Genomic DNA, 13,041 nt, shown 5'->3' with positions numbered 1-13,041 from the left:
GAGGGTGACATCGTTTGTCAAAGATGCCACTGCCCATTTCTGTTATTCTGGCCCAAAGGTTCACCGCCAACAGGAGAAATGGCCCAGCCTGGCTCTGCGTGGGAAGCAAGCAAAGCTGGGGAGGGACCCGAGGACAACTTATGGGGAGGGAGGTCAGAGGAGAAGGGGTAAACGCGGTGGCAGTGCAGGGTGACGAATGCAGTGCTGAGCACACACAAAGCAATACTGGGGCTGTGGAGTCTACAGGACCCCGAGACAAATGACCATGACTGACTTGGGACTTGGGGGAATAAGGAAGAGACACAGTGATCCCAGATGAGGGCACTGCAGGGAACAAACCTCCCTGTGCAGGGTTCAGACCCCAGTGTTCTCACACAGTTGGAGGGACAGAAAAGGGGAGATGCACCCAACATTGGCATAGGGGGTTGGCATCCTCCAAGCTTATGAAGCTCTGAGCTGGTGTGGCTCTTCCAGTGAGTTCCTGCAACCCCCTGCACATTCAGGGTGCTGCAGATACCTCTGGAGACCACCGAGGGGTGAAAGAGCAGAAAATCTGCCATGGGCTGTAAAAGACCTCCTGCATCCCCCAGCTAGGCAGATGGCTGGTTTGCTTTGGTCTTCTGTCAACGAGTCACTCAGAAAGTCAACTCTTCTCCTCTCTGCTCCTCGCTGATGAGTAACAGCCCGTTGACTTCTCCACACACTCAGAACCTCAGCCCCAGCCTTCCTGTGGTCTCTGTGTCCTGCTCACAGAAAAACTCTCCCTCTGCCCCTGACTTCGTCTTGGGTGGCAGGTCTTACAAAGCCTGGTTTGCCACAGAGGAAGAGTCCATCAGACCAGCCTCTGCTACCCTTTGTCATAAAATCCTTCCTATTCAGGCAATGGTTTGTTCCAGGCAATGAGGCTTTGCTGGAGGGTTGAAGCCCACAGTCTCTCTGAGGACAGATGAGGTGGTTATTTCATGGGCACCTACAGGCAGATTACGGGTCTCTTATTCCACCTGAACAAGCTGGAGACTATAAGCACCTCTGAGGAGAGACATGTTCCACGTAGACAAGATGCTTCATCTATAGTTGATGGTATCTTGGAATAAAAAATATCCTGCACCCTCCCTCAGAGAGCATGCAAAGCAGGGCGCACCAAGAACTGAATACCCAGAAGGGTGAAATAAATGGACTAAACCCTGTCAGACTCTCACTCTCCCGTTTGCAACCCACCAATTTCAACTCCACACATGCAGAGCCAAGCAATGAGCACAGTAGGGCTGAGGTATAAGGCCATATCTAGTTATCTGAAAGGGTGCCAGGGAGGAAGGCTGAGGAGTAATGGGATAAAACTGAAGGAAAGAGCTTAGCAAGATTTGGAAAGAAGCTTAGGCACTTAGGGAGAAGAGGCCAGACAAGGAAGCAAACAAGGGACAGCAGAACCTCCTGAGGTTCTGGCCAAGAGCTGCTGGCCAGCCGGGATCCGGCCCCCACAGGACAGGATGGCACCATTAAGCACATTAAAAGCGTATAATGATTTCCATGGGAGCTTTTGCCATGAGCCACTGTCGGACATGCAGTGTTGGACCAGACAGGCCATCACTCTGCTCCAGTGTGACTGCACGTTTTCACTGCAGGAAACCATGGCTTGGGCACCAGGAAACAGTTTATGATACTGTCCAGCTCTTCCTGCAGAGATACCGGTATGTTTAGTACCTGCAAAGCTCTGGGTAATATTCTGTGAGAAATGAGTCACTACCAGGAAAGGACGAGGGACACGAATAAGGCAGCTTCAGCCTTCCTGCCATTGCTCAGGAGCCCATCTCGCCACCACACTCCGACCGCACCGAGCAGGGGACCCGCTGCAGCCCCGTCTCCTGCCAGCCCAGGGCAGGGGGCGGGGACAGAGGTACAAGGGCAGTGCAGGGAGGACCGTGCTGTAGCCATCAGCCCCTCCAACCTGCAGGGTGGCCCCGAGGGGCCAGAGCTTTGCAGGGCTTTGCTCCTGGAGACGACCCCTCGCTTCTCTCCTCTGCTGCCAGCCTGGCTGAAGAGCTCGAGGGGAGGTGCTGCAAGCAACAAAGGACAAAACACTGTTTTTCAAAGAGTACAGTGAGTCAGGCAGCTAATTCGAGGCTAGAATCTCTTCCAGAAAGGAAAGGTAAGGAGGAAGCTGCTTGTTCTGTAAGGCTGCGGCCAGGGAGACTGTATGGCAGCACCCGCAGAGCTGCACAAGCCTCTCCGTGGTCCCTGCCTCCTGCTGCATTCTCTCCGTGCGGGCTCGGGGCTCCCGTTTGCTCACTGAACGTGGGGCCAGGTCCTCAGGCTGTGGGAAGTCCTGGGCTTGACCTAACACCCACAGAGAGCAGTCGAGGCTCCAGTCAGCCAGGGAGCAGACTGCAGATTCAGAGCATCCTAGCTGCTCTGCTACCAAATTTCATTCCTACATCATTTAAGTACAGTCTCTGCTGCTCCAGCAGCAGTGGGGGGTGACGGGGTCCTGGGTCAGCCACTCTGCCGTGGTTTCCATCCAGCTTAACTACCGATGGGTGCCTGTGCAGTGACCGGTGAGGTGGCCCTTTCTGAGGCTTTAAATACAGCCGAGAGGATGGACGCTGGGTACCTACATATCATAACTGAGATCATTTTTCTAGATGCTTGTTGCTTGGCAGCCAAAGGCTTAGAAATGTCAATTTCTAATTAAAACCATGCACCCAAAATCTACACACCCTCCCCAAAACCCAGTATTTTTATACACTGCTCTCAGCTGCAGTGGGCACGGTAATAGCTCTCAGCATGCGAACATCCAGGAACAAGCCACGTTTCTGCCAGGGAGGATGCAGGTGAGATAATACGCACCAGCTAAGCAGAAGTGCATTCAATTAAAAAAAAAAAAAGTAGATGCAGCCTGATAAGAAGGGAGATTGAGGATGTGACCCAGAAATAGAAATGAGGAAGGCTTCACTGGGGCACACGCCAGGCACAGCAAAGCCAGTGCGCTAACCACAAAAATGACAGCAGCGAAATGTCCCTTTCCCAGGTGGGAGGTAGATGCCGGGGCCTGGACCTGGGGACAGGCTGGATGGAGGAGGTGACGGCATTTCTTTGCCAGGGCAGTGGCTGCACCCAGTGCCAGCCAGGCAGCATCCTTCTCCCCTGGGGACCCCTGCCTTCTCCCAGGGCCCGGATCCTGTGCTGATGATTGGTCAGTGGTTGCTGAAAATGGAGTTTCCTTATAGGAACTGGAGTTTGCGACCCCAGGAAGCTGGGTCTGAGAGTGATCTGATATGCCCAAGGCAGGGTGGCTCTCACCCAGCCCGGTTCCTGGCTCTGGAGACACAGTAAACCCAGACCCCTGTGGCACCAGTCCCCTGGCAGAAGCAGGAAGTGACTCCATGGTGAACTCTAAGCGTGAAAAAAATCAGCCTCCCTGAAAAGGTCAACAAGATAAAATACTATTTTTTAAATCCATGTCATTGGATTATGGATTTGAAGAGGTTAAAAATAATAATTGTTCGCACTTGTATTTACTTTCTCCTTTATAAACCTTTAGAGTTTGTGTTTCTAAGCTCCTGTTACATAAGAATAACGCCAAGGGCAGGGAGGGGAAAGGCGCTGAGATGGCCCCACCGCACGGCTCAGGGAAATGGGGCTGCGGGAGGTTACACGTATTTTTAGCCTCTGTGAGGTGCCGAGCTGAGTGCTGCCGGGTGGGCAGCGGCACCAGACGCCCCCACGGGCCGAGACGGACCTGGGGCCGCGCTGTGGAGAGCACCGGGGCTCGCGTGGGCAAACGGCCTCGCTGGAGAATTTATTCTAGTTTGGGAAAAAAAGTTTGAAGAACCTCTTTTTAGCATTTTCCCACAGAAGAATTCTGGGTTTCTGCTTCTAACTGACGTTTGCTTTCAACGTCTGAGCCAGCGATAAAATGAATATTTTTACAACCTGACTGAATTCAAACCAAAATGCTGAGAAATGATGAAACCGTCATCCACCGAGCAAAGCAGAGGTGGGCAGGCATCTACAGACGCGTTGATGGCTGCAGAGTTTTATTTGCCCAGTTCAGACTGCAGAAACCTTTCCTAGCCTGGCCGCTGGCCACCGGGCAGCCCAGCCACAGCCCAGCCTCCCGGGTGGCCCAGGGGAGACCTGCTCGGGACCCAGCCCCAGCCGACACCCTGGGGCAGGGGCTCTTGCTCTTTTTGGGACATTTTACCCTGGCAAATTGGCCTCGGTACTAGGCTAATACTTTCTGTCACGTTGCCTGCCTCCCTTCATGCTATATCCAGCTGATCGCAGAAGACATTCTTGATTGGCAGGTCATACCTAAAACATTCGCTTTTAACTTTTCCGGTTATTTTGTAAAAGAAATACAAATTTTTAAAAATAATTTTTATAAATAATTTAAAAAAAATTATAAAAAGGAATTTCATACCTTCTTTTCCTCAGATGGAGCACACAGTCCTGAGATGGGGGCCAGTGTGAGATGTTTCTTCTCATAGACACACTGAGAATAACCTCTAGAGATCATCTAGTCCAACTCCCCTGCCAAAGCAGGGTTGCCCAGAGCACATCACTCAGGACTGCATCCAGGCGGGTCTTGAAGATCTCCAGAGAAGGGGACTCCACCACCTCCCTGGGCAGCCTGTTCCAGGGCTCTGGCACCCTCCCCGGAAAGAAGTTTCTCCTCCTATCTGAATGGAACTTCCCATGTTCCAGCTTGTGCCCGTTGCCCCTCGTCCTGTCACTGGGAACCGCTGAGAAAAGTCCGGCTCCATCCTCCTTCAACCCACCCTTTAGATACTTGTAAGCATTAAAAAGTTCTCCCCTCAGCCTTCTCTCTGACTAGTGAGGCAAAGATGTTAACAGTGGGACCCTTTTTTCTCTCATGTGCATCATGGTCAAACCTAATTAGTTACCACAGAATAATTAAAATCCCCTTTTCCTGATTTAAATACACAACTGCTTTATAAATAATGTATCAGGCTCATATCAGGGGAAATCTCCTCCTTTGGCTCCCTCTCATTAGCAAGTGGTGGCCTAAGAGGTGAGGGCATGGCAGGTGGTGGTGACCAGGAGATGTGTGCTCCCACCCAGGTAGAGCTGCGGACACAAATGCCGGCGTCACTGAGATGGCGCAGCCCCGGGGACGGGAGAGGGGCTGTCGCTGCCGGGGGGTGATGCTGCTTCGTGCCCCCAGCATGTGGCCATGGCCTGGGTTTGCTCCACTCTCACCCTTCAGCATCTTTTGGCCTTTCTAAAATCTCCAGATCCCATCCGGTCCCATCTCCAGATCCCACTCCTGGCCAAAATAAAGACAAAAAAAAAAAAAATAATCAGGTTTTGCTTCCCCTTTTGCAGGGTACATCTTTGGGAAAACACAGCTGGGAGAAGAACCAGCTTTGAGCTGGAGACAGGAGAAATGCAGCTTCCAGGTGAGCGTTACGTTGGAGTTCCCTCAAGAAAAGTAGGATTTCCATGAACTGAGAAGCAGGAAACACAACATGTGGGATCACTGAGCTATCACAGAGCAATTAGCTTAATACCAGCGTGGAGGAAAATCTAGAACCGTTATGAGGTATTTTATTAAGTGGATGGAGAGGTGTCCCCTGACTCGAGGTGCTCGGTGCAGGGTGGGGGAGTGCGGCTGGTTTGAAGGTGCAACATCAGCATCCCCTAGGCTAGGGCCTACAGTTAATTACCTAAAAAACCCAACTATAAGCTTCATAAAAGCCTATAAAAGCTTTATAAAAGCCTAATAGAAATAGAAATAGCTGTGCTTTGTTTTTAAAATCACTTACAACACGGTTCATTATTAGTCTTAATTATCTCCCTGCAGTGTGGAGATACCACCACTTTATTTTTTATTTTTTTTATTTTTCAGACACGGAAAGCACACAAGGCACATTTTAGTGATGAAATAGAGAGGCCATTGCAGAAGGCTGTGCTGTGCCTCCCAGCCCCTTCAGGTGACACACGGCGAGGGCGCAGAGCTCTCTGCTGCCCTCCCGAGCACCCTCCTGGGCAGCGAGGCAGCCCCTGGGGGGGTCGTGACCTGGAGCTCCTGCAGTTGAAGGGCCTGGAGCTGGGTCTCGGGTGGGATGAGACACAGCTCAGTCTCACTCCCGAGTGCAACCCGAGGTGTCCATGGAGCTGGGGAAGCTGTGCCCTTTCCAACATTGCAGTGGGGCCCCGGCAACACAAGCAGAAGAGAGGAGACGGGCAGGGCCACAGTGCAAGTTGAAAACCACTTCTTGAACACTGACTGCAGTGCTGCTCCTCTCAGTGCACGCGGGGATTAGACCTGGAAAAAGCTCAGAGTCTTGCTCCAAGTGAAACTGACAGCAAGGAAGTTCAACCCAACCCCGAGTGCTGCGATGAAACAGAGGCAGAGCTGTGGTGCTCCTGGCCACAGGATGCCAAGAGCGTACAGCAATAGATGGAGACTAGAATGCTGCTTGAAAGAGAAAATTGTGAAGGTGAAATTACAAGTGTGAAAAATAAATAAATGGAAATAAATGAAATCCACAGGCAGGTTATTTCATAGCCAGAAACCGGATCTGGCTTGTGACGTCCCTGAGCTCAGAACACTGAACCATGAACCATGAGATGAAGGCATGGAGAGCACCCCTGCCCAGAAGGACTTGGGAGTACTGGTGGGTGAAAAGGTGGCGATGAACTGACGATGTGCACTCAGAGCCCAGAAAGCCCACCACATCCTGGGCTGCATCCCCAGCAGTGTGGCCAGCAGGATGAGGGGGGAGATTATGCCCCTCTGCCCCACTCTGGGGAGACCCCCCTGCAGTGCTGCCTCCAGCTCTGGGGCCACCAACATCAGAAGGACATGGACCTGTTGGAGCGGGGCCAGAGGAGGCCACGGAGATGCTGGGAGGGCTGGAGCCCCTCTGCTGTGAGGACAGGCTGAGAGAGTTGGGGGGGTTCAGCCTGGAGAAGAGAAGGCTCTGGGGAGACCTTAGAGCCCCTTCCAGTCCCTAAAGGGGCTCCAGGAAAGCTGGGGAGGGACTCGTGGTCAGGGAGGGGAGCCATAGGAGGAGGGGAAAGGGTTTGACACTGAAAGAGGGGAGATTGAGCTGAGATCTGGGGAAGAAATTCTTTGCTGTGAGGGTGGTGGGACCCTGGCCCAGGTTGCCCAGAGAAGCTGTGGCTGCCCCATCCCTGGAGGGGTTCAAGGCCAGGTTGGAGGGGTCTTTGAGCAACCTGGTGTGGTGGGAGGTGTCCCTGTCCAGGGCAGGTGGTGGGACTGGATGGTCTTTAAGGTCCCTTCCAACCCAAACCATTCTATGATGCTGTGTTTCTAGGAATTTGATGGCTCACTCCCTGGAGCAGTCTGGGGAGAAGTTAGTGAGTCTCCAGCCTGCCTGGTGGGTGCCTGAGGCCAGTGGGAACCCACTTGGTCAGCAGTGAGCAATGCATGGGAGCAGCTCAGGGAGTCCCCAGTCAGGCCTCGGCAACCACCAGGGTACTCAGGGACATGTGGGACAGACCCACAGCAGGGACAGACCAGTCCAGGCATGCACTATGAGATATCTGCTCCTCTTTATACCAGATCCATCATTTTGAATCCTCAGAACACTCAGAAACCCTTAAATCCACATTCTGCATTCAAACCATTGACACCAATGAGAGACTAAAGCCAAAGGAAGAAAAGCAGATTTTTCTACATTATCTTGCCATTTTTAGTGACATACACTTTTTTTTTTCACTGACAGCCATTTTTTTTCTCCTTTACTGACAATCTGTACATTTCCTTTCGGCTGCTGCTGCCTGTGCGGGATTGGGTGCATTAAACATGGGAGCTCCGGCAGGGCCCAGCATCTCCTGAGCCTCTTATGCAGAAGCAGCGCCTGGTCCAAAGCCCATGTCACTTGCAGGGGGTGGCCCTAGGGGAGCAGCACGGCAGGAGTGACTTGGGGACCAGCTGAGCACTTTGCACTGGGGCACTGTTATGGTTTGAGAAACCCACAACAATTTGTTGTCGTTTAGACAATTATTCCATCACCCAATGAACCCCTCCCCACCTGGGAAGGGGAATCGGGGAAAGCAAGGGAACACATGGGTTGAAATATAAAGAGATTTAATAGGATAAGACTAGATAATTAACACTGATAATACTAAAGAATCGATATTGATCCCAGTCCCAATATAATATAATATAATATAATATAATATAATATAATATATAAAAATAATGTAATATATTATATTTTATATAAAAAATAATATAATATATAAAAAATAATACAAGGTCTATCCCCAGCCCATTCCCCAGCAGGAAGCCGTGTACTCCCAGCAGGGACAGCAAATGTAGGACCCTGCGAGCGCTGTGGCTTCAGAAGGAAGGGAAGGGCTGAGGGCTCCAGCACCGGGGCAAGGAGTTCTCTGGACCCACCACCATCGAGGGAGAGAGAGAACCATGCGGCGAGCTTTCTAATTTATACTGAATGCGGCATTCATGGTTTGAAACAATCCTGTTGGCAGCCTGGGTCAAGTGCCTGGGTCTCACTCCTCCTCATCCCTGCTCCTGGAGAGGCTCGAAAACACTGAGACCTTGAAACCTGCACACCAGAGCTGGCTGTAAAGTAAATATTTGCACAAATTCAAACACTAGAGCCTTCTAAAAGTGCAGTTTTCTCAAGCCTTGGAAGATAAATTAGTCCCATGTTGCTCAAACCAGGACAGGCACCCAAGCAGGCACCATCCTTGGTGCTTCAGGCGGAGCCCGCAGTCTTCTGGGTCCTGCAAGGGCACCAAGGGGACTAGGAAGGACTTCCCTGGAGCTAAGGCCACTGAGCTGGGATGCAGTCGCTTTAGCTGGACGGTGTAGCTGGAGCTTCCCTTCTGCAGCCCTTCTGCGAGTCTGCAGATGGAGTCAGGAACAATCCTGCAGGCGCTGTTTCATGGGCACAGAAATTGCTCCTGCCCTTCATGAGGGCAAGCATCTGTGCACTGTGACAGCGGGTCCTGCAGAAGCTCTCGCCAGGATGGAAAATGGTGGCTTCATTATTTTAGCATCATGTCAAAGGCAACGATAAGAGATGGCCGCAGAGCATCCCCGCCACTGTCAGCCCCGCTGAGCCTTCGCACTCCGCCCTCAGCCGCCTCTTCAGGAGCTCGCTGCCGTGCCGGAGGAGGAGGTGGGCGGTGGGAGGATGGGTGCTGTGGTCGGACATCCCCATGGGTCTGGTCTGCTGGGTGCAGCCACCTGGCAGGTGTGGGTGTGGGAGAGGAGGGGGCAGTCAGCCCCCCACCCTGCTGGGGACAGAGTGCCCAGGAGGTGAAAGGGGCTGCCTGGGCTCCTGTCCCAGAGCTGCAGCGCTGCCTACCTCTGTGCCTAAGCAGGACATTGGTGCTGTCCCCCTGAAAGATTTGTAGCATCTCGGGCACTTTCCCAACTCCAGGTACCACCAGCAAGTGCTGGCACAACCCTGCAGAACAGGAGAAAGGAACGGACGGATCCCCAGCCGTGTTAAGATGGATGGGTTATGCCTACCGGCCAGGGTTACCTGCTTAGCATATATATGAAAAACGCAGCGGGACAGAACACACCAGGCTTGTCTCCTGGCCGGGGAGGTGAGGGGCAGCAGGACACCCCAGCTGCCACAGAGAGCTCACTGGGGACAGCTCAGTGCAAAGCCCACCTGCGAGACTTCTGTCCCAATGGTGCTGCGGGTGTTTGGATGGGAGCCAGCGGCGCTCTGGATGGGACGAGGAACGGAGCTGCTGGTTGGGGTTTGGTGGAAACAAGTGTGCTGTGCTGCTGTGAGGCTGCAGCTTGGGAAGGAGGTTCTCTGGATCTTCCTGGGCCACCAGAGAGGCCAGGACTGAATTAATGCCATGCAGATCATCCCAGGCTGCCTGCTGCTCCTCCGCGGTGGGAAACGGGTCCTCTAATGAACGGTGGGAGGAGAGATGGACCACAGGGAGCTTGGGGTGCACTCGGGATAACACCGCAGCCTCCCAACAGAGCTGGGCCTGGCATCTGTGAACGAGAAACAGAATTAGGGCCCAAAGGGCAAGTCAGAGGCTGATCGTTACTCCCTTCGATGCTGTTGTTTCTAACAATGCCGTGGGTCCGTGGAGAATCCCAGCACTCCAAACAGACCCTGGCTGCAGGGACCTGCTCCCGCACTGGGACCCAGGGGAGGGATGCCATCCTGCACCCCATATCCCTGCATCCGCCCCAAGGGAGAGGAGGAAAAACCAATTTTCAGCCCTGCTGTGACATCTGCGGTGGTCACAGCCCAGGAGCAGTCCCTGGGCTTTGTGGGGGCGAAGGGGAAGCGCCAGGAGCCTGGAGCAGGGCAGGGGGGTCTCAGGCAAGGGGCGGCCAGATGGGAGCAACGAGCCGAACTGACCGGCGGCTGCAACTTGGAAACTGCTTTTAATAAGAAAATGTCATATCTTGGAACCCGCACTAATTCTAACTCAGGGAAACAACTGTCCTATAAAATGAACAATTCCGGAACAAATACAGTTTGGACAACAAGAGTGCAAATCGTGTTTTAAAATAAAATACGCAAATAAAATTTAAAATAAAGTATTCACGTCATCATTTTCCCAGGGATACAAACTGTATTTCTTTACATTTCTGTCACTCAGGACGTGGCAGCAGCAGCACTGTGTAACATGCATCAGGCATGCGCCGGGGCAGAGGATTCCAGCTCTTCCATTATTTTATTCCCATTACTGTGTTTGTTTTACATCATTCTGAAGAGCTTTTACTTAGCCCTGATTGAAACATCTTATTTTCTAGATCAAGGTGTTTCTTTGTGTTTTAATGAAATACTTTGACACAATAGCTTTGTGCTAGTTTAAAATCATTATTTGATATATTGAAAACTGCTGGTCTTCTAATTAGTACGCTGTGTGCTTTTCTTCCCATCTTGTTCAAAGTGTCAAAACATTTCACTGCCAAACAATTCTATCAGGATACACCAGTGGTGGTTGTACACACCATGATGTATCTTTCAATACGATGCGTGCACCGGACCACCGCATCAAAATGATGCCCACGGTGATGCAAACCTGGAAAAGCAGGGTCTCAAAATTAAAATTAACGCTGAGTGTAATTGTCGTTTCCCAAGTGAAGTTTTGAAAAATGAAAAAAAAAGCCAGGCCTCAGCAAGACTGGGTGGTGGGTGGGCTTGAAGGCCACTGTCTCCTGTCCCCCTCTGAGCTTAGGTTAAGAGCATTTCAGGCAAACTGCTTGTGCAGCCCCAGTGCACCAGGACGAGTGGCCGAGCTCTCCTTGCCCCCAACAGGACCTTCAGGCGGGTGACACGGTGGCTGGCGAGTCCCCCAGCCCCACACCTCATCCAGGAGTGTTGTAGCAGCTCTAGATGAGCCGCTGTGTTTGGGGGTCTCGGTGAGCTGTGCTGGGATGGCCAATGTCCCCGCAGGACCCCGTGTGCTCCTTGCCCTCTTTAGGGTAAATCCCGCAGCACATAACCCGCCGCTGCTCTCAGAGATGTCTGTTCTTGGGGCAGCCAGGCACCATGGGCAGACCATGACCTGCTGTGGAAGGGACAAGATGAAGCCCTCAGGCACAAAGAAGATGTTCAGCAACCAGGGCTTCCTCCCATTGGCCACCCCTCCATGCCTTTCTCTACCCAGGTTCACCACTGTTCTTACATCCACTTTGCCCAAATTCCACCCTATTTCTCCCCTTTTCTGCCCCTCATCTGTCCATTCACAAAGTGCTCCTTTCCTATACATTTATTTCTCTGCTTGCCTCTACATATGTCCCTTTTTTCCACTCAAAGAGTGACTAATACACACCACAAAGCAGGGAAATGCTCTCTGCCAGTCTCCTCGCTCTTCATTAGGAATGCAAGAATCATCCTGTTTTCACAGCAGATTTGCAAAATGTTACAAATATTTTCATTAAAAATGGTCTGTTTCTCTAATCACTGGGGGAAGTATTAAAAAAAAAAATTTAAAATTTTAAGTATGATTTGGATTGTTCTTAGCCTGGAAATATCCATATTGTGAATCTAAGAGAAAAGGCTCAATTTTAAGAACAAAAATCTGAGAAGTGGAAAAACAGTGGATCACTGTACCAGAAATTTTGGCTCTGCAGAGCTGAGATCCTCCCCTTTTTCTGCACATCTCAGCTCGCCGTTCAGTGTGACCTGTTTTGGAAGCATCAGAGGCAAAAATCTTTGGCTTTATTAATCAGGGACCGTATCGTCCCTCCATATAGATCATGCCAAAGGTACATCACTCACAGCCCTGCAGACTGCAGAGAGATGTGCTCCACACTCTTGGCGAGAGCCTTATTTATTGCACTACAGATGAACCATGAAAGGATCTTTAATGCTTTTTCCACCGACTGCTCAGCTCCTGTACCTCTGTTTATCCAGCCATGTGCTTGCCTGGCAGTTGTCTGCCTGAATCCATCTGCCAGTGATTCACCTCCTCGTCACCGTACCCGGAGATGTGCTGGTCTTGCAGCCCCTTCCTACCAAGTCACACGAGATTGCTGTGTGAGAGCACATGCCTGAGAGATGGGGCTAATGGATAAAACCCATTTTATTATTCATCATTTTGTTGGCTACAATCGTACTGCAGGACAAGGCAACTGCAGCAGGGAGACATCTGTAAATGGCTCTGACAATCTGGAAATTAGCTGCTGGGGAGGGACAGAGCCATTTCACACTCAGTCCTTGTCTCACATACATTTGGAGCCAGTTTTTTTTCAGTGGTGCCCAGAGACAGGACAAGAGGAAATGAGCACAAATTTGAACATAAGAAGCTCCATCTAAACATGAGGAGGAACTTCTTTCCTTTGAGGGTGGCAGAGACCTGGAACAGGCTGCCCAGGGAGGTGGTGGAGTCTCCGTCTCTGGAGACATTCAAACTCACCTGGACACATTCCCGTGCAACCTGCTCTGGGTGACCCTGCTCTGGCAGGGGGTTAGACTGGGTGATCTCCAAAGGTCCCTTCCAGCCCCATAGCACCATGTGATTCTGTGATACAGCTTACTTCATTTCAGCCAAATCAGAAGGGCTTTGTCTGGCCAGGGCTGGACTTGC

Source organism: Numenius arquata, chromosome 12, assembly GCF_964106895.1.
Source record: "Numenius arquata chromosome 12, bNumArq3.hap1.1, whole genome shotgun sequence".
In the NCBI taxonomy this organism is placed as follows: Eukaryota; Metazoa; Chordata; class Aves; order Charadriiformes; family Scolopacidae; genus Numenius; species Numenius arquata.
The sequence above is the reverse complement of the archived record's forward strand: the minus strand, read 5'-3'. Positions refer to the sequence as shown.